The following is a 22809-nucleotide window of genomic DNA, read 5'->3' on the forward strand; positions in this document are numbered from 1 at the left end:
TGAGTAAAACGCCCGGCTCGCTCATTCACAACCACCACTGTGGATGCGCACGTGTCTGACAAGCATGGTGCAAGGTACAAAGGCCCTGCGGGATGGCAGGTGTTCCCAGCATTTCCTTCAGTGAGCAGTTAAAGCAGCAGTGGGAACTCTGTTGACCTTGCTAGAGTGGCTAATTAAATATTTTCTTTATTCGTGACTCATAAGATGTCATGTTGGTTGGTTGGTTGGTTGGTTTTGGTGGGGAGCTGCTTCTTTCTCGATGCATCCTCCACTAGAAGGACACGGTCAACTGGTGTGCTGGGCCAGAGTGCCTTTTCTGTTGAATCTTCATTTTAACTCCCCTTTTTTTTCCTTCCACAAAAGACAAAGCTACTTGGACTCTACAATTTTGAGCTGCCGATATCCATATGTTAAGCAGCTATCAATTCCCCTTGGGTCCCCTGAATATTGTCTTATAACCTTTCCTTCCTAGTTGTGTTGTCCTCAATGAGTTGAGGGCCATGGGTCTTTGTCAACGAACACATGAGTAAGACTGTACAGATTTCTGCCCCCTGGTGTCTGTGAGCATGATCTCTATCAGGCTTGGAAGTCCGCTTGATCATTTTGTATATTTGACAATTTTGTATTCGGCATTACTTGACTCCTTATGTGCATGGCAGTGTATTAAAATGTGGGATTTCTATTACCGAGTCAACGTGTTTTGATTCTGATTTCCAACATATATCCTTGGAAGAGAGAGGGGGAAGAAATTACATTAAACTTTTCATTTCTGTTTTCTTCAGCTCATCAGCTTTGCAGGAGAAAACGGGAAGTTAACAGCATTTCACTTTCCCTGTGTTAGCTAATGATGCAATTCATGGTGGAAAATTGTCCTCAATTATGCTGTGTTTCCTGGAGAAATAATATATGTGAAATGAATTGGTGGCCTCCCTCCAGCTCTGAGCAGGCAAAATCCCCCCAACACCAAACCCCACCAGCGTGATTGCCGTTACCCCTGGATGCTTTAGTGTTGAGCACAGCAGGGGACAAGACAATGCTCTGGATCCCAAACGTGGTACCGCCCTGGGAAGAGGTAGGACCACAGCTCTGAGCCCACCAGTTTGCTTCCACTCAGGAGAGTCCTAAGTGCTTACGATGGCTGCCCGATAGCCTTTTCCAATGCCCTTCAATGCTATTGCTCTCAGGTGGCAACCTATACGCTGTCAGTATTCCATCAACAGACACTGACCTTCAACTGATGCCTGCCCCAGAGATCTGGATTAGCAACCGGCGCTCCCAGATGCCTTTGGGATTGCCAGATCTCTAGCTCCACAAGATTAGAAAATGCAAAACAAAACAAAAAATATGTGCTCAAGTTTAAAAAAGAAGAGTTCGCTGAATAGAATACACCAAATATCAGCAACAGAATTAATGAGCTTTGGTTTCGACGCAGTTCTAAAGTACCATGATCGCCCTTTTCTCAAAGTGACTCCGTAGTGAGTATTCGTAGACACTTGGGCTTTACTGAATATGATGAATTTCCTCAACTGATACAAGAGAAACAACTCTCTCCCAGAAAGAAAAGGACACTTACAAATGGCAGGAAGAAGAATGGAGACACCCATCGCCATTTTGGTTACATGTTTACTGTGCTCTTAGTTTTGGCCAGAAATTACTTCCAAAAGTAAAATATGTGATAGCCTTTAAAGTTAGCTTACTGGCTCAATATATAGACCTTCACACTCTCCCCTCATGCCTCAAACACAAATTTCTGCCACTCTGTTCATGCAGGTTAAGAACACGGGAAACGGGGCAGACTTTTTGTTAGTCAACCTCTCTAGATGCTAATATATTAGCCCCCAGGTCCAACTTTCTCTGCCTTGACTTTTCTCAGATCATTGCTGATCATTCCTGCTCTTCTGATCACGTCTCCTGCAATCCTTTTTAACAGTGCTATCGGCATATATTGCACCTATCATACAATTCAATGGTTCAGTTCTATTAAGAAGAGGTGTGTCGTAGTGGTTATGCTATTGGACGGCTAACCACAAGGTCAGCAGTTCAAAACCTCCATGGGAGAAAGGAGGGGCTTTCTACTGCTATAAACAGCTACCATCTTGGACACTCACTTGGGCAGTTCGACCCTGGCCTATAGAGTCACTGTGAGTTGCCATAGACTCGGTGGCGTGAGTTTGAGTTTGGGGTATAATTACCACCACAATCAAGTTGACAACATCTTCCTTGTCTTCATTGTCATTCGCTCCTATTCCCCCCCTTTTCTCTGCCATTTCTCTGCCATTATGTCATCTCCTCCTTTTCGTTTTATCTGGATATCTGTCTAGCTTACCTTCCTCTCTCCTATTGCGTTCCCATTACTCTTTTCCCTCCCAACTGAAGCTCTCTCTTCCAATCCCCATTTGAGGGAAGGGCAGTGATCTTATTCAGATATGACTTGCTCCACAAACATTCTGTCAACTGAATTAAACTTGACATCAAATTATTCCCAGCATATTCTCATCCTTCTGAATCTAGCAACCCTTCCAAAAATAACCCAAACAAATGCATCTCCATTAAGTCAATGCCAACTCATAGCCTTTCTATAGGACTGACTAGAACCGCGCTGTGGGGTTTCAAGACTGTACAGAGTAGAAAGTCCCATCTTTCTCCCCCAAGTACCGCCACATGACACAAATTAGCACATCATAATAAAGACCAAAGCCAGTTGTGTCTTCAGAGGCAGGCATGTTTTACATGGCAAGTGCTCCCCAAACAAGAAGTAGGCAGATACCACTTCGCCAAAATAAAAAAAAACCTCCCCTGACCTTTCAGTGTAAATGTGGTGGTAGTGTTTGGTTCAAAGACAATGACGTCTGTAAAAAGCTCAATTGAGGCCACTACAATAATATGTTGACCTCAGATCATTTGGAATCTAATAAGATCCCTCCATGAGACCCAGTCCACCCTGCCCTGCTGGATGTCTTGTCCGAGAGAGAGTCTCAGATGCAGTCTGGTGATTTATTTTTGCCAAGAGCTATCCCTGGCTGAAGAGGTTTCTTGTGATGATTATAAAATCATTAGGACTGTGAATACATTCTCATATGTTGGCTTTTATGGCTTGTAGATGCATATATTTTGCAAAACAGTTTTCTTGATTTTGTACATCTATTGAAAAATCCATTTTAAAAATGAGGCTGTAACGAAGGATAGCCATTTGTTTTTACATGCGTAGCTCTGAGGAGAGGTAGAGAAAGAGTCTACCATGGCAAAATTGTTTACAGTTATTTCACAAGTATGAGACAGATAGATCATGGGAAATGGAAAATTTGCTGGAGATTCAGTTTTTCCTTTTGGTAGCATAATATTAGGTTCTCCCATGGCCCAGTCTCTCCCGTGGAGTTGCACAAAGACGAAAAGAAAAAAGTAATTGAAAGCAATTTCAGTGTTACTCTGTCCTTTGTGAATCTTCCAAAGCAGAATTAGTATGAGTGAAGAGGGGGCTTAAATAAGTTTCAAATATTTCTTTATTATATATTTGGAGGGCACCCTCATTGTCCTCCACCCAAAGATCAACTGCCCTGGTGGGGTAGTGGTAATACATTGCGCCACTACCCACAAAATCAGCAGTTCAAGATCACCAGCTGCTCCACAGGAGAGCAAAGAGGCTTTCTACTTCCATAAACAGTAACAGTCTCTGACACCCACGAGGGCAGTTCTACCTTGTCCTATAGTCTGCTAGGAGTCGGAATCAACTCCAGGGCAGTGTGTGAGAAGGGCTTTCTGCCCTTATCCCAGATTTTGCGCACACACGCACACACACACACACACACACACACACACTCACTCCCACACACCCCCTCCTCACACCCCTTCCCAACTCCCAACCTGTAGCTTCCTTGTCCCAACACAGCCTGACTTTCTTCTCCCTCTCATGCCCTTCCTTCCATTTCTGCTCTTTGCTTCTAAATCTCACCAAATTCTTCACATCATTTCCCCAATTTTGCTCCCCTAGTTCTACTTTTATTTGCTTGATTGTCCTAATTATGCTTCATAAGAGCATAAAAGTCCAAGTTGCTTACTGAGAAAAGGCGGGGAAAGGCAATGGAAACTCAATTTTTTTTTCTGAATAGGTCTCTTTATCAATTTCTTTTATGATTTTTCTAAACTCAGACCACATACTTTACCAGAACTGTCATTTCAATGATTAAAAAAAAGAATTGGAGAAAGACAAAGAATGTCGTTGTTAATATGTTTGTCATTCAAGTTTCAAACACTGCCACCAGAAAATCAGTCTGATGGCATTCAAATTCTTACTTTGTTAATTGGATCATTTAATAAAGGTACAGCCACAAGATCTCTACGCTATGCCAGTAACTGTGCATGACACTGACCTAGGAGTTGGTAAGTGGCATTTTCCAGTCTTCTGACTCCGTAAAGCAGAAAAATAAACTTCTTCAAGGAATCCCTTATTCATTGTTGAAGCTCCAGGTAATAAGTTCAGGGAGAGAGGCAAGATGACTTCTAGTCAACTAAGCCTGGAAACCAAGATGAATGTGTTTTAATTCTCATCAAGAGAAACAGGATAAAAAAGAGAGAGAGAAACAGGATATCCTTCCCAGGGGGAGGGACAACAGAAAAGTGGGTGCAGGAAGACATCGGTCAGTGTAAGACATGAAAAATTAACGATAATTTATAAATTATCAAGGGTTCATGAGGGAGGGAGGGCGAAGAAGGGACAGGGGGAAATGAGGAGCTGGTACCAAGGGCTCAAGTAGAAAGAAAATGTTTTGAAAATGATGATGGCAACAAACATACAAATGTGCTTGACAAGATGGATGGATGGATGGATGGATGGATGGATGGATGGATGGATGGTGATAAGAGCTGTACGAGCACCCAATAAAATGATTTTTACAAGAAGGAGAAACAGGCTCTCCATAAGCATGTTGAAGGCTCTGAGACGTGCTGCAGGAGAAAACCCAGACCATTTGTTCCCATGCAACCTATTCAAGATGTACGCGTAGACCTCAATATCTTCACCCCACAAATTGTCCACAGAACAAACACTTTTGAAATGCGGTTCTAAATCAAGCATTGCCTTGATGACAATACATCATCTGTCAGGTGAGTCTAAAGACCCTCGGGAAATTAGTGTACCCCAGAGAGGGAGAGAAGAGGATGCAGACTTGGGGGCCAGAAAATGGGCATGAAAGCTTACCAACTTCTCTGAATAAAATGTATTTACAGAGCATTGCTTGTGTCGTGCCCTCTGAGTCGATGGCATTCTTGTCTTGCCATCAGCTGGAGGATGGAAAGAGGAAGAGTTGGGGGGCCTTGGCAAAGAGGCACAGCCTCCTGGAGTTTAGTTTCTCTTCTGGGGTTTTCAGAGTCCGGTCTATCTCTTTGCAGCACAAAATTCTGAGTCTTCTCTCTCATTTTGTCTTTAAAAATTATTCCATCGCAATGAATGTACAAATGTGTTTTACACAATAGATGTATGTATGGATTGTGATAAGAGTTGTATGAGCCCCTAATAAAATGATTTAAAAAATTATTCCATCAACATCCCAAAGCATATGCCATAAAACAGAAAGGCATACATAAACTAACATCATGGACTGAGCAATCATAGGACAATTCGAAGTGCCAAACGAAGAAGCAGGTTGTAACCTAGATGCTTGGGTGGTCATTTAATTAAGAGGAGCCCTGATTTCCCACCAACCTGAACTGGCAATCTCAGACCATCAAAGTGATCCGAGAGGATTGACAACATCCATCAAAATAAACAGGGAAATGGTATGAAGAAGAACCTAAAAGTCTCATGGATTTTTAACATAAAAGAAAAGAGATTGCGCCCAGACAACCTACTGGGTTTAGGACTCCGCCTCAATTTCCTGGGAGCATGAAGTCCTCCTTCTCTGGTGATGGGGTGAAAAAGTTGAAGGACTGCCTTGGGAGAGCCACCGGGTTTCCTCCCCCATGAATCCGAGAGAACTTTCTTTAGGTGGCTTCAGAGGCAGGCCCTGGATTGTCCCAGTGGGCAGTCCCCCTCTAGTATGTAATAAAGATTTTCAAAATAGCTGCTGCCTGTGATATCCCTCAAAGGCAACAAAGGACAACAACCTCGTAGAAAACACTCCGTGGAGGCCAAAATAATGTGGTCTCAGTTTATGAGCTCATCAAATCTTCAGGTGACCTAAAGGATGGAGAACAAGGAACAGGCAAGACATTGTGCGTCAACTAGCAGCCCACCTCGGCCAGGGTAACAATGGTGTTTTAGATCATGGCTGGTACTGTAATGCATTGTTTGATTTAATCTTCGCAATCAGTTTTTAAGGGAACTGTCTTGGTTGGGACTCTTTCACTCACAAGTGACAAAAAGTTCACTCAAACGACTGTAAGCCGAGAGAGAAAGGGAGCAACCTTGATTTGACCATGGCTTCAAGAAGCCCAGGGCTAGCTAGAGCCTGAGGGTCCGTCTCGCATTTCCACAGTGCTGCTTTCATCTCTGATGGCTGGAGTCAAAGACACGGCCTCTCACGGTGCCAGATCCACACAGAAAGAGACCCACTCTCACCACACAAAACCAGGTCTATGAAAATGGTCTGTGATCAGGACTCTGCGTCCCATGCTGACCATTTGGTGCAATCCGTGTATTCAAGAAGACACGGTCCTCTCATTGGCTGGCATTTAGTACAAGTGGTGATGTGCTCTCTACCTGCACAGCCCCCACCCCAGAAGCACTGAAGAGTCGCCTTGCCTCCCTCCCTTCCCTTTTCCACCAGCTGAAGCCAAGCTGTAGACCAAGTATTTCAGCTGGTGCAGTTCCAAGGTGAGAAAGCTCTCACCTACTTCAGACTCTGCATGCGCCAAGATGATAACTTCATTAGGTATGCCCTCAACACTCAGGAGTTTTGGGTGTTGTGGCAGTTAGCACTAATTATCCTGACTAATTCAAGATGAGAAATGTGTAAAAAGCCCTTACATTTGAAAAATCATACAATAGATTTCTAAGCTTTTTAGAAGGTACTTTATTCCCAAGAGCTGGTACTGAGTGTACATGTCGTAACTTCCTCTCACTTTTTCGGGAGCCTTTTATTATATTTTTCCAGCATGGCATGTATGTTCTTTAAATTGTCCTCATTTCAATTAAGCGACAGTTTCTTGACTTAAAATAAGATTTTCCCTTTTTGATATCATTAATAATTAAAATTCCAATCTCTCCTGTGCTAAACTTCTGGTACCTGAGCCTCTAGCCTCAGAACTTGTCTAGTTCTGTGTTCCACTTGTTCTTATACAATCGCTATTGCTGTGTGCCACGGAGCTTATCTCCACTCACAGGACACACGAGAACTGCCTCATTTAGGGCGTGTGGAAGCTGATTGACAGGGTTTTTCTCCTGCAGGGTGTCTAGGAGGTTCGAACCACTTATCTTTCAATTAGCAAGCAGATATGTGACCACTGTGCCACCAGGGCTCCTTCTCTGTATCAGAGAGTAAGGTGAACATTACAAGAGGATATTCACAGAATGGCCCCACCGTGGAAACAAAATTAAATGAAGTGCAAGATCCACTGCAAGCAAGTCCATTCCAGTTCATAGTGATTCCACAGCACAGAGGTGCCTTGTCCCATAGGGGTGCACGGTTGTATAACCTCACAGAAGCAGGCTTCCACATCGTGGTGCAGTACAGCAACCGTGGGGTCCAACTCCCGACTCTTTGGTTAACAGCTGTGTGCTAGAACCACTGCGCCACCAGGGGTCCATCAACCATGCCAACATGGTTAAAACTAAACTGATGGTTGACAAGCAGGGTGGGCGTGTGATGGGTTCAAGGTTGCCGGTGTCTGAAAGTTTGGACTGCATGCAGATAAAGTGACTTTGAGGTTTCCAGGAAGGTGTATGTGGCTGTGACGACACCAGATGGAAGCTGATCCTGTCCACCTCAGTTCATTTTCTACCTGGAAAGAGTGATATTTTTCAAACATAAACCAGACTGCCTCACTCTCAGCTGGTAATCTCACCTGCCAGAGCTTCCCCTTGACACCTAGGATAAAACTCAACACCCTACTAGCACCCACAGGCCCTGCCTTAGCTTCCCACAATTGTCCTCCCAACCTCACCACCACCCCCGCCCCCGCTCTCCCGATTGTCCATACAGATGTTGCAATTTCTCAAACTCAGCAGTTTGCCCAACACTACACCTTTGACTCTGTGCCTGGAGACCAGTACTCAGGATTGTCACCTGTTTCTTTCTCAAAGTCCTGAGCTATTCTCAAATGTCGCATCCATAGAAAAAGTAAAACACGTCTAATTATTAGCCTGTAAACAGAGGAGGGAAACAAACACAGAAACGTTTTACATAACTAACCCGAAGCTCACCATGTTTAACTAGCAGAGCCAAGATTTGGACACTATGCTTGCATGACTCAAAATAATTTGACCTTTCCACTATGCTCCAATGGAGCCCTGGCTGTACAGTGGTTACGCGTTGAGATGTGATTCACACGGTCAGCAGTTCAAAACCACCAGCAGCTCTGAGGGAGAAAAACTAGGCTTTCTACTCGAGTAAAGAGTTACAATGTTAGAAACACAAAGCAGAGTCACTCTGAGCCAGTATTGACTCGATGGCAGGGAGACTATGCTCCAAAGCATGTTGAAATACATTAACAATTACTCACAGGCAGCATTTTAAATTATCAATGAGTTACAAACTGGTATGTGTATGTATGTATAAAATGGTCAAAAGCACATCTCAAACACACCCCTTCCTTTCTTATCAACTATCTTGTTATACAATAGCTAGAGTTTGCCACAACTCCCCTCCCTACAGAAGAATTCACTTCAGAGGACAGCACTGAAGCTACAGCTCAGGGAGAGGGACATATCTGGTCAGAGAAAATGGGAGCAAATGAAGGGAGAGGAAGAGAGAGTGGAGTGCATCCTGGCCCAACAGACCCTGAAGACGATATTCCCTCTCAGAGCAGCCAAAGCACAGGGTCATCCCCACTATGAAACACAACATCCCTCACTGACCCATAGCTCTATAGGGGAAAACGCTGAAGACACACTGTGGGAATTGCGCCTGATCTGACCCCACCACACTGATGCGAAACACTAAGGGTGTGCAGCAGAACAGCAGGGAGAACAGAGCAACGAAGTCCCCAGGGAATACCAAAAGTAGACTGTGGGGCTAGGGAGTTACACCTCATCAGACTTGACCAAAAAATACTCCTAAAGGTCAACAAACAGACTTTGAAATATTTACAGGTTTTTCTTTATTTTTGTCATTGGTTTTGTTGCTGTTTTGTTCTCTTTTGTTGCTTTGTTTTGCTCTGTCTTGTTTTACTGCAGGTCTATGTAGATAAGATAGGTGGGATAAACAATCTGGAGGAGAAAACAAGAGGACCGATGATTCAAGGCGGGGGAGGCATGGGAGATGTCGAGGCAGGGAAAGGAAGTAGGTGTTAATAAACCCAGGGAAAAGGGAACAACAAGTGATCCAAAATCGATGGTGAGGAGGGTATAGGAGACCTGGTAGGGCTTGATCAAGGGCAATGTAACCAACAGGAATTACTGAAACCCAAATGAAGGCTGAGCATGATAGTGGGACAAGAGGAAATAGAGGAAGGAATGAGGGGCAAAGAGCATTTATAGAAATCTAAGCACAGGAATGTACATATGTAAATATATTTGTATATAACGATGGGGAAATAGATCTATCTGCATATATTTATAGGTTTAGTTTTAGGGTAGCAGATGGACATTGGGCCTCCACTCAAGTACTCCCTCAAAGCAAGAACACTTTGTTCTATTAAACTGGCATTCCAGGATGCTCACCTTCTCCACACAGACACTGAAGACAAAGCAGGTGCATAAGCAACTGTGGTGAAGAAAGCTGATGGTGTTTGGCTATCAAAAGATATAGTATCTGGGGTCTTAAAGGCTTGAAGATAAACAAGCAGTTATCTAGCTGAGAAGCAACAAAGTTCACGTGAAAGAAGCATACCAGCCTCTGTGATCATGAGGTGCTGATAGGATCAGGTATCAGGCATCATATAACAAAAATTCATATCATTCTTAATGAGGGGGAGTGCAGAGTGGTGACCCAAAGCCCATCTGTAGGCAACTGGACATCCCCCTACAGAAGGGTGGCAGAAAGAGATGAGTCAGCCAGGGTGCAGTGTAGCAATGATGATACAACTTTCCTTGACTTCTTTAATGCTTCCTGCCCCCACCCCCACTATCATGATCCCAATTTACCTTACAAATCCGGTTAGACCAGAGGATGTACAGCAGTACAGATAAGAACTGGAAACACAGGGAATCCAGGCCAGGTAAACCACTCAGGACCAGTATGGTGAGCAGAGATATCAGGAATGTAAGGAGAAAGGTGTGGGAGAAAAGGGGAACCAATCACAAGGATCTACATCTAACCCCGTCCATGGGTGATAGACAACAGAAAAGAGGGTGAAGAGAGATGTAGGTCAGTATAAGACTTGACAAAATAATAATAATTTATAAATTGTCAAGGGTTCATGAGGGAGGGGGGCCTGGGGAGGAAGGGGAAAATGAGGAGCTGAGACCAAGGGCTCAAGTAGAAAGAAAATGTTTTGAGAATGATGATGGCAACACTGTACAAATGTGCTTGACACAATGGATGGATGGATGGAATGTGATAAGAGTTATATGAGCCCCCAATAAAATGATTTTTAAGAAGACAGAAAGAATATCTTCCAAATGAAAAAAAAATTTGTTTTTCATTATGTTTTACATCAAAAGCACATGGCTGGCAGCAACAAATGTGAGGTCTGACTCAAGAGTAACACTGGCTGGGGTGGTTAAGGTTATGTGTCAATGTGGCCAGGCCATGATTTTCAGTGGTTTGACAGTTAGGTGATGATGTAATTTGGGAGTCATGTAGTGATGTGATTTGGCGGTTATGTAACGGTGTGCATTAGCAGTTAGGTAATGATGATGTCGTCATCTTCCATTTTTACATAATGCCAATTTTCACCTAATGACCTGGTCCTTGGAACCTAACCATGTCGATAGTTAGGAGAGGGTGCCGTCCATCACATGAAAGAAACACATGTTTGTCTTGAAGACAGAGCCTGTCATGCACAATGACTACACCTTATTTTGCCAATGAGACAGAAGTAGAAGTTATTTGGCCTAGTTTTGATCTAAGTCTCTGAGTCCTATCAGGAAAGGGTTCTGTTCCTTAATCTGTCAGTTTACCCTTTGGCGCTTCTACCTCCGTAAAGACAATCAGCCCGTTACAGTGGACGGCCTCAGAGCTCTAACTCCTCAGCCTGACAACGCCTAACACCTTGTAAGCTGAGCAGAGCCCTGTCTCAATCAATACTTGGATGGAAGGCAAAAACAGAAAAGGAATTTCCAGAATTGCAAGGAACTGTGTTGTTAACCAAAAGGTTATACTCTTAACCTTAGAGTCAATACTTGCTCGACAGGGAAAGGGGGCTAGTTGAGAAGCGTCATCACTATCTGGGCAGCGCCAGACAGCCCAGTTCTTAAAAACCCAATGGTACCTTCCAGTTCCAGAAGTTTGCCTGCCTCGCCTCCTGGCCAAGGTTCAATTAGGTAATTATATTCTTATCCAAGTTTCCCACAGTCTCCAGTTTGTTCCAACAAGCTGAGAGACTCTGAGTGCTAGAGAACATAATAATCAGTGAAACCAACGCAATAATGAAATCTATTTTTTGTATTTTAAAAAAAACTTGTGCTAAATATCAGAAGCCTTGGTGGTGCTATGGGATACACATCAGGCTACTAACCGGAAGATCAGCGGTTCAAACCCACCAGCTGAAAGATGAAGCTTTACAATCTATATAACCCTAAGGAACAGTTCTACTCTGTCCCATAGTCACTATGAATCAGAGTTGGCCCACTGAATCCGGGAGTTGGTCTGGGTTATGCAAAGCAATAAAAAGACAAACAACCCACTTTCTTTTAAAAGAGTACTTGAATAGACATTTCTCAACAAAAAAAAAAGATATACATATGGCCAACAATTAATTTAAAAATATATTCAACATTATTAGTCATTAGGGAAATACAAAGAGATGCCAATTTACATTCACAAGTAAAGCTATTGTGCAAAACAAAAAGGAAGGAAGGAAGGAAAGAAGGAAGGAAGGAAGGAAGGAAGGAAGGAAGGAAGGAAGGAAGGGAGGGAGGGAGGGAGGGAAATTAAAATAAATATAAGAAATTTTGGCAACGATGTTGAGAAATTAGAACCCTCATGCATTGCTGATGAGATTACAAAAATGCGGCAGTCACTATGGAAAGCATGTGGTGTTACGTCAACCATTTAACTATTAAATACCCATCTGTCTTTCACTGCCACCCTGTTGATGCCAACCTATAGTGACCTTATAGGTCATGGTAGATAGGAAAAGCAGTTGGCCCTATGGGTTTCTGAGACTGTAACTCTTTAGTGGAGTAGAAAGCCCCATCTTTCTCCCATGGAGCAGCTTTGAACTACTGACCCTATGGTTAGAAGCCTAACATGTAACCACTAAACCAGCAGGAGTCCTCCTAAATAGCCATATGATCCAGCAATTCCATTCCTAGGTATATGAGACAGGACCCCTCCCCAAAAGGAATTTTCCACAAAAACTATATATTTAAAAAAAATTTTTAAACCAACCTTATCACTTTCAAAATACTCTCCATTACACTTAATATATTTGTGAAATCTGCGACTCCATTCTTGGAAACATTTTTCTAACTCATCTGTTTGGATGGCTGACAGCACCTCCCTTGTTTTTTTCTTCACCTCTTCTGTGTCATCAGATCACTGTCCTTTCATGTCCTCCTTCATTCACAGAAACAAAAAAAGAAGTTGCTCAGAGCAAACTCAGGTGCGTGGGGCCAGAGAGGTTTTTGCCAAAAACTAGCACACTGCAATGGTTGCGTGAGCAGGTACGTTGTCATGGTGGCAAAACCAGTCCCCATCTGTCATAAATCAGATCTTTTTTTTTTTTTATTGGAGCTCAGTTACACGATCTTTTCAGAACCTCTAGATAGCAAGCTTGATTAACAGTCTGACCTGGTGGACCGAACTCCAAATGCACCACAAGTTGACATTTTCGACTGTTCAGGAAGTTGACGGACGTCCAGAACGAGGTTTGTCATCACTCACCATTGAGCCTTTTTGGAAACAAGAAAACACTCATACAGACAGAGCATTTCCCAGAGCGCCGTCCTTGTAAACTGTGTTCAACATTACAACGATCCTGTGGCATTTCACAGCCACACATTGCTCCTTAACTTAGCCCTCACAAAAACGAGGTTTGAGCAAAACTGCTTTTACAAACAAAAAAAATTCACTGTGACCAGAGAGAACTTTCTCAGGTGACACCTGAGTTAGGTGCACTAACTCAAAGCGAGTTGCTTGATGCTTGCCTGGGTGGGGAGTGGGACGCAGGGTGGGATGCATAATAGGAAAGCTTCACTCTGCCCAGCACAATTCTGGGGTTTTGGGGGGGTACCCCTCATATGTCATGGTTTCTATTAGATATCAAAGAGTGGAATTGCTGGACCATGGAATAACTCTGAAGGTAACTTTTTTAGGAAGTTCTAAGCCTCTTTCCAAAGCAGTCACACCATTCACATTTGAGTATGACAATTTCTCCAACTTCTCAGGTTCAGTTCCAATTGCATGTCCTTTTGATAGCAGCCATCCTAGTGAGTGTGCAGTGATATCACATGGTGGTTGTGACTTGTGCTTCCATAATGTCACATTATGTTGGCCATCTTGGTTATCTACCCATCTTCTTTGGAGAAAAGGCTATTTAAATTTCCCATCCATTAATTAATTTGTCTTCTTTTACTGGGTTTAGTATATATATATATATGCTAAAAGTCATTTCTCAGATACATAATTAGCAAAGCCTTTATCTCATTCTGTGAATTGTCTTCTCAACTTTTGATGATATTGTTTACACAAATGTTTTTAATTTTGATTTAATGTTTGTCACATGCATCTAATGTTCTCTCCAAGAAACTACTGTCTAATGCAAGGTCATGAAAATTTATTCCTTTGTCTTCTACCAAGTTTTATCATTTTAGCTCTTGTTTTTAATTCTACACTCCAGGTGAATAAGGCTGATGGTGCCCGGCTACTGAGAGATATAGCATCTGGGGACTTAAAGGCTTGAAAGCAAACAAGTGGCCATCTAGCCCAGAAGCAACAAAGCCCACACAGAAGCAGCACACCAACATGTGTGCTCGTGAAGGGCAGAGGAGACCAGGTCTCCAACAACAAAGGTGGGGGGTGGTGGGAATTACATCACTGTGAATGAGGGAGAGTGCGTGATGGGGACCCAATGTCCATCTGTAGACAGCTGGACATCCCTTGCAGAAGGATAGTGGGGAGGAGATGAGTCACTCAGGGTTCAGTGTAGCAACAATGAAACTCAAAACCTTCCTCTAGTTCCTGAACGCTTCCTTCCCTCCTAATCATCATGACCCCAATTCTACCATGCGGACCTGGTTAGACCAGAGGATGTACAGCAGTGCAATAGGGATCTGGAAACACAGGGAATCTAGGACGGACGAATCCCTCAACACCAGCGGTGGGAGTGGCGACACCAGGAGGGAAGGGGGTGTAGAAAGGGAGAACTGATCTTGGAGATCTATGTGTAACCTCCTCTCTGGGAGATGGGCAATGGGAAGGTGGGTGAGGAGAGACACTGGACAGTGTAAGATAAGATATAGTAATTATTTATAAACTATTAAGGGACCAGGGGGAAGAGGGGAGTGGGGAGAGAGGGGAAGGGGGGGGGGGAAGGAAACCGAGCTGATTCCAGGAACCCAAGTGGAAGGTGAATTTTGAGAATGACGAGTGCAACAAATGTATAAGGGTGCTTTGCTCAATTGATGTATGTATGGATTGTGATAAGAGTTGTATGGGCCTCAATAAAAAGATTTATTTTTTTTAAATATTAAAATAAAAAGCAGATGGCTAAGAAAAAAAATTCTACACTCCATTTGGAGTTTGGTTTTGTGCATCACATTATGAAGTTGATGAAAGTTTATTCTCTTGATGTACATCTCCAGTTGTTCCAGAATGATTTGCTGAAAATATTGCCCTTCCCTCATTGAATTATCTTGGTAACTTTTCCCAAATCAATTTTTCCTAAATGTAAGGAAGGTTTGTGTTTTATTATTACACTCTTATGACTTATATATACATTAATATGCCTACAATCTTATAATTAATTAAATGTATCTGTTTTATTGTTGTAAAGGTCTGGTATGTTCATAGTAAAGAGAATTTACAAAATATACCACTCAGAGAATATGAGATTTTAGACATGACTTTAAGCCACCTCCACATTGTATAAGAGATGATTGTTTTTAATTAAAATATTAATCCACCAATAAATGAAGACACGAAGAAGTACACAAGGAAAAGGTATAAGTTTGGTAAGTGTTACAATCTATTAAATTTTCCAACAACACTAAGAGTGACCAACAATAAGACTGTGTTTACATAGGGAGGAGTGAGTGTCTCCTGTGTGGGTCTAGGTAGGTCATCGATGTGGTTGTTGGGTGCCATCACGTGAGTTCCACCTCTTGGTGCACAACAGAGCAGGACAGTGGCTGGTTCTGTGCCATCCTCACTGTGATTTCTGTTTGAGCCCATTATTGAAACCACCTCATCACTCCATCTCTTTAAAGGCCTTCTTCCTCTTCATCATGGACCCGTTGCTTCACCAAGTATGGTGTCCTTCTCCTGATAACATGTCCAAAGAATGTGGAAGTCTCACCATCTTAACTTCCCAGAAGCGTTCTGGCTGTACTTTTTCCAAGCAAATCTGCTCCTTCTTTGGGCAGTGTGTGTAGTTACTGCTCTCAGCAGCACCAGAATGCAACGGCACCGATGTTTCCGAGGGCTGCCTTCCTCATTGGCTAGCTTGTGCGTGCAGATGAGGTGGTTGAAAATACACCGCGACTCGGATCTGGTACCTCACACTCAAAATGACATCTTTGCTTTCAAACCCTTTAAAGAAATCTTTTGCAGGAATGTGCCGAATTCGTTGTTGGTGTTTGTTGTTGATGATTTTGTGGTTAGGGTGATGCTGTTGAGTCCATTACAACTCATAGCAACATCGTGTGCAACAGAACAAGGCACCGCTTAGCCCTGCCTCATTCTCACAACTGTTCCTAAGTTGGACTGCATTGTTACAGCCACGGGGTCGATCCATTTATGCGAGGGCCTTCCTCCTCGTCTCTGCCCTTCCACGTTACCCGATTGCTCTCCTGAGCAATGTGCCTGCGTGAGACAAAGTCTCACTATCCTCACCTTTAAGGACCACTCTAGCTGTACGTCTTGCAAGACAGGATTGTTTGTTTGTTTTGGGTGATCCATGGTCCCCTCTATGTTTTTCGCTGGCACCATAATTCAACTGTATCAATTCTTGCTCAGCCCTCAGATGTGCAAGGGCCAGGAATTCAACACTTACTTTTGGGGGTGCAATTCATCCTGATAGCGTGACTCAGAAGAGCTCAGGACAAATATGGCGTTTCTACATAGTCTGTAGGTTTTATCTTAAAGTGCACGTAAATCTTACCAACTCCATAATACATCTTTTTAATTTAATTTTATTATTATTCATTTTATTGGGGGGCTCATTTAAATCTATGTTTATCTTAAATACTTACGGTCTATGAAAACATTTAACCATGCAGAAGGAGCTCTAGTGGCGCAGCGGGCTTAGCACTGGACTGCTAACCCCAAGATAAGCCATTCAAACTCACTTGCCAGTTGAAATCCACCAGCAGCTTGCAGGTTGAAAGATTAGGGTGTCCGCTCCTGTGAAGATTTATAGTCTTGAAATCCTGAGGAACGGTTTGATTCTGTCCTAAAGGCCACTATGGGTCAAAATCAACCAGATGGAAGTGCATTTCCTGACTATTCAGGGGGCCAATTTTTCTTGCTTTTGAGTAAATTCCCCTTGAAGGAAGCAGGCCCAGGTGGCTCTGTCAGCCCCTGGAGGGGAGGCATTCGGAGCAGGGACAACCTTTTTTGTCCTTCATCTTCCTCTTGCAGCTACAATGAAAATATTTCAGAAATTGTACGGATTTCCTTTTCTAAAGTCTTCTAGAATTATCCCGAGGTCTCCCTGAAAGATCCTTGGGGTCCCAGGAGTTTTGCGGGCAGCATTGGCGTGGATGACTGATGGACTACGGGCACATGGTCCTGAAGGAAGGCTCTGAAATACTCTCCCTTACGCAAATCTTATTTTCATACTACTTACATTAGAAAAGGGAAGATGTATTCCCACAGGAACAGGGAAATGTAGCCCAAACATGCAATTTTGAAACAATTGCATCTGCGGGAAAGCTTTTCAAAATCACATATTTAAAAAGAAAGTGTATCATTTTTGATAAAACAATAATAAAGCCAAACCAAGTCCCAAGGAGAAGGAATGGTGCACTACAGCTAGGAGGAGGAGTGCCCCAGGAATTGGGAAAATCTCGCTCTCGCCTTCCCCAGTTTTACAAGCAGACTATGACTGGTTTTCACAGAAAGCACAAAGTGCACAAGGAGGGTAACTGTGTCTCAAAGTGTTCATTAATGATAATCTCTTTGTTAACCCATGGTTCAGGACATCGATGGGCTTGCTTAACATTCTTCTTATTTCTTTACAGTGGGTGTGGGTTTGTCCTCAAGTTTGTCTTCCGAAGCTGGGGCTTGATGTTCATAATTGGTGTCCAGTTCACAGCTGGTTCTCTGACATTAACCAATCCCTTGCTTTGCAGTGAGTCCATTTGGACTCATGGCAATCCCACTAGTGTCAGAGTACAGCGGAGCTTCCTGGGGCATTCAATGGCTAGCTGTTCAAAGGTAGACCACGTGGACTTTCTTCCACGGTGTCTCCTGGTGGCCCTGACGGCAGCAGAGCAGATTAGCCACTGCCCCACTTGAACCCTTCTCTGACATGCCATTGTTGTGTACCATCCAGGTGATTCCAACTCATGCTCTGTAGGACGGCTAGACTCGCCTCACGGGGTTTCTGAGGCCATAATTTTTGTGGGAACAAATCCCCAAGTATTTTCTCCCATGGAGGAGCTGGTGAATTCATACCATCCATCTTTCCAGTGGCCCTCACTGCATTCAAGTTGATTCAGACTCACGGCGACCCTATGGGACAGAGTAGAGCTGCTCTTCTGGTTCCCAAGTGAAGCAGCTGGTAGCTTCCAACTGCTTGGTTCACAGCCAAATGTTTAACCGTTAGGCCACCTGAGGTCCTTTTCCTGCTATCCTACCAATTACACACACACACATACACACACACACACACACACAAACTACTTCACTGCCCTGGGGTCAATGCCAACTCATAGCAACCCGAGATGCAGGGTAGAACTGCCCCTGTGAGTTTCCAAAACTATAGCTCTTTATGGGAGTAGAAAGCTCCATCTTTCTCCCAAGGACCAGCTGGTGGTTTCAAACTGCTGACTTTGCAATTAGCAGCCTGATGCATAACCTCTATGCTACCATGGCTCCTCTCCTAGCAATAGAAAAAGGAAATACTCAAAACCAAATTTACTCCCATGAATGGATTTCGACCCAAAGTGATCCTATAACACTGGGTAGAATTCCTCCTGCTAGTTTCCGGGACAGTAACTTTTTAAAAAAAATCTTTTTTGGGGGGTGGGGGGGCTTGTACAACTTTTATTACAATCCATCCATCCATTGTGTCAAACACATTTGTACATTTTTTGCAATCATCATTCTCAAAACATTTGCTTTCTACTTGAGCCCTTGGTATCAGCTCTTCATTTCCCCTCCCTCATGAACCCTTGATAATTTATAAATTATTATTATCTTGTCCTGTCTTATACCATCAGACGTCTCCCTTCACCCACTTTTCTGTTGTCCATCCCCCAGGGAGGGGGTTATATGTAGATCCTTGTGATTGGTTTCCCCTTTCTACCCTACCTTCCCCTCCCCCTCCTGGTATCACCACTCTCGTTATTGGTTTTGAGGGGTCTCTCTGTCCTGGATTCCCTGTATTTCCAGTTCCTCTCTATACCAGTGGACATCCTCTGGTCTAGCTGAATTTGTAAGGTAGAATTGGGATCATGATAAGGAGATGAGGAAGCATTTAAGAACTAGAGGAAAGTTGTATCTTTGCTACACTGCACCCTGACTGGTTTGTCTCCTGCCTGCAACCCTTCTGTTAGGGGATGTCCAGTTGCCTACAGATGGGCTTCGGGTCCCAACTCCGCACTCTCCCTCATTCACAATAATATGATTTTTTGTCCTTTGATGCCTGATACCTGATCCCATCAACACCTCGTGATCGCACAGGCTGGTGTGCTTCTTCCTTGTGGGCTTTATTGCTTCTTAGCTAAATGGCCGCTTGTTTACCTTCAAGCTTTTAAGCCCTCAGATGCTATTTCATTTATTGTTTGATAGCCTGGCACCATCAGATTTCTTCAACACATTTGCTTATGCACCCACCTGCTTTGTCTTCAGCAATCATGTCAGGAAGGTGAGCATCATGGAATGCCAGTTTAATAGAACAAAGTGTTCTTGCATTGAGGGAGTATTTGAGTGGAGGCCCAATGCCAGGACTGTAACTCTTTATGGGAGTAGAAAGCCCCATCTTTCTCCACAAGAATGGCTGTTAGTTTCAGATTTACCAGTCAGCTGACGTTGAAATGTAATCACGTCTTGAGGGTTTTTCTGAATATATTCATTAAGTTTGAGAGCCTTGCGAAAGGGATAGCTTGTCAAAGCAAGCTCTGTCCACTCTGGGGTGTTCCAGGCCAACGAGGAAAGCACAAATGCTCGCCAGACGTCTGTCTATTTGCAAGAGGGCCGAACAGCATCCTGGGATGGATTCTGGCTGAAAGAAGAGAGTCACGGTGTGATAAACAAGGCCCAGCAGGAGAACCTCGGTCATTGCAGGTGTCAGCAGGAAATAGGTGACACTATCCCCTGGCCTTGTTCTGTGTAGTTCTAGAAGGGAAGGACGCCTGCCCTCCCCCAACACCACTGGGCACTGGCCACTACAACCTGGACATCTCAGCGTGAGCTTCACTTTGTGAAGGGGCCAAGCAGTGCAAAAGGGAAGGCGGCCATCGGGTACCTGGCTGCAAGTGCTGATGCTCAGTGAAACCCTGGGGGCCCAGCAGGGACAGATGGCTCATGAGCACAGAAGAGCAGATCTCCGGGGGCACACAGAAATACACAGGGGACGTTTCGGGAAGCTGAGCTCTGGAGTTCTGCAGGAAGAAGGACCAGCTAATTGCCACTGAATTGATGCAGACTCAGGAGAACCCCTTCTGGGTCAGAGAAAGCTGTACTCCACGGGGCTCCGGATGGCTGATCTTTCAGAAGTAGTTCGGGGGTGTCTAGGACTGGGCTAAAACTGCCAAGCTCAACTGCTGGCAGCTGAAAGTGCTGACCATCTGTGTCACCCTGAGGCTCCAGGAAGTGAGCAGAGCCATGAAATTTGGATTTACCAGTAGGGTGGGGGCCCTGTTGGCATCGTGGTGACGTGTACAGCAGCTAACTGCAGGGCCAGCCATCAGAAGCCACCAGTTACTCTTCTGGAGAAAGAAGGGATTTTCCACTCCTGTACAGAGAGACAGTGGGACATTCACCGGGGCAGTACAACCCTGCCCTACGGAGGTGCTATGAGTCAGAACTGACTCAATGGCAACGAGTTTGGTTTTTTGAGTTCAGTAACTTAGTTTCCGGGAGGAATTTAGTAGGCATATTTTTAAACCCCCAAACCCACTACCGTTATGTGCATTTAATGGAGATGCGCTTCCTTGGAAATTCAGCCAGGATGCACACTGCAGCATTCAGAGTTGCGCTTCTCAGTCCCAATCTGGAAATGTGGATGATTGCGCTCACTTCTTTATAAAGTTCTTTGAGGTTTGGGGATGAAAGGCCCCTTCAAAGCACAAAGCATTAATTTTGTGCGTGTGACAGAGAAATGAACACGAAACGATGTAACATTCTTGTTGCTTTGCTTTTCCACCTTCGGTTTTCTAGTAGCTTTCTTTACCGAGACACAAAAGCCCGACAGCAGCAGGAGATGTGGGGTTCGAGATAACAAAACTAATAAAGCCACTCTCGGTATAAAACCCGACCCCGGCTGCCGTGGGCTGCTCCTTCTGAGGATGTGAGAAATAAACGGATCAGCCAGGTATGTGGCTCGAATGAACACATTTCAGCGAGTTGCGCTGATCATTCGTAAGCGTATGTAAATGGCCCTCTATTTATAGAGCCGTTAGATCCGTTTTTTTTGACCAGGACGAGCAAGCAAAGCGATAGCAATAGTCAATCATTACAAATAACTAGACCACATGAGAAAAATGTGCTAGTTGCTAGGTGATGCCTTTCAATCTATCATTTCAAGCAATAAATATAAGATGAAGTTATGAGGAAAGAAGCTATTCATAGCTAAAACTCAAGCTAAAATGGCTATTATTTATTGCACGGAACTGAAATCGGATGAAGTCTAGAAACCCAACGTACTCTCTCAGAAGCCAAGATGCTTTCGGAGCAGATGGATGTCAAGGGCAAGTCCAAAGGCAAACAGAAAACCAAGAGCTTGGAGGGAGGGTGGAGAGGTTAAAAGGTTTGGGGGTGGAGGGTTACAGTACTGGATAAGATCACACTGATTATTATCATAGGACCAGCCAGAAAAAATGAAAAATAACAAGACAAGATACTAATTCAACCTTCAAACTGTTCCCTCTCCTGAAGAATAAGAAGAAAATCATGTGACACGCCATCCTGGCCTATCAGTGAGCAGGTCACCAGGCTGTGTGTGGAGGCCCTGCATGGAAGGACAGCTAACATGTTCCGCTGCTGAACGCATGCCAACTGAAGCCCAGGCAGAGGCAAATTCACAAGAAAGACCTGGCCATCTAATTCCCAAACGCCCACCACGGGCAACCCCGATGACACACAGATCCACTCGGATGCACACCGGGGACTGCCCCGGGGGTCGCCATTCACTCCATGGCAAATGGTAAGAACGTGTTTGGCACAATGGCATTTACAAACGGTGTGTGAAAGCCTGTGGCCCTGCCTTTTGATGGCATTTAAATTCCTTTGGAGATTCAGGTCATGCCACCATGACGAACAAGAACAACAAGATGTGTTGGTTAATACCAGCGCCTGACATAAAGCCAGCACTCGCTTGATACCAGCCGAATGATGAAAAATCATGTCGTGTAGCATGTACTCTGTAAGGAACACCTACTGCTGGCTCCGGGAGATAAGCGTGCACTTGACTTGGTGGGAACCTCGGCTCTCTGAAGCACAGCTGAGTTGGCAAAAGCGTATTAACTGCTCTCCCTCATAACCGTTGACTTTACCAAGTCTGGTCCCCACACTGTAGTGCTCAGGCAGGGCTACCAACTGGTTCAGGCCGGTTGGATCCTCTCCTGAGAATTTCCACCCTAGATAGAGCCAAGCAGAATCTGCATTTTCACCAGATTCCCCCTGGAGGATTTTATTTATTTATTTTGTATTTGCAAATACACGTCCTCTTATTTTATTTTGTTAAATAAATCATTTTATAGGGGGCTCGTACAACTCTTATCACAATCCATCCATCCATCCATTGTGTCAAGCACATTTGTAGATTTGTTGCCACGATCATTCTCAAAACATTTTCTTTCTACTTGAGCCCTTGGTATCAGCTCCTCATTTTTCCCTTTCCCCCTCACCCTGCCTCCTGAACATTTGATAATTTATATATATTTTTTCATGTCTTACACTGACCAATGTCTCCCTTTGCCCACTTTTCTGTTGTCCATCACCTGAG

The sequence above is a fragment of the Tenrec ecaudatus genome, chromosome 5, assembly GCF_050624435.1.
Source record: "Tenrec ecaudatus isolate mTenEca1 chromosome 5, mTenEca1.hap1, whole genome shotgun sequence".
NCBI lineage: Eukaryota > Metazoa > Chordata > Mammalia > Afrosoricida > Tenrecidae > Tenrec > Tenrec ecaudatus.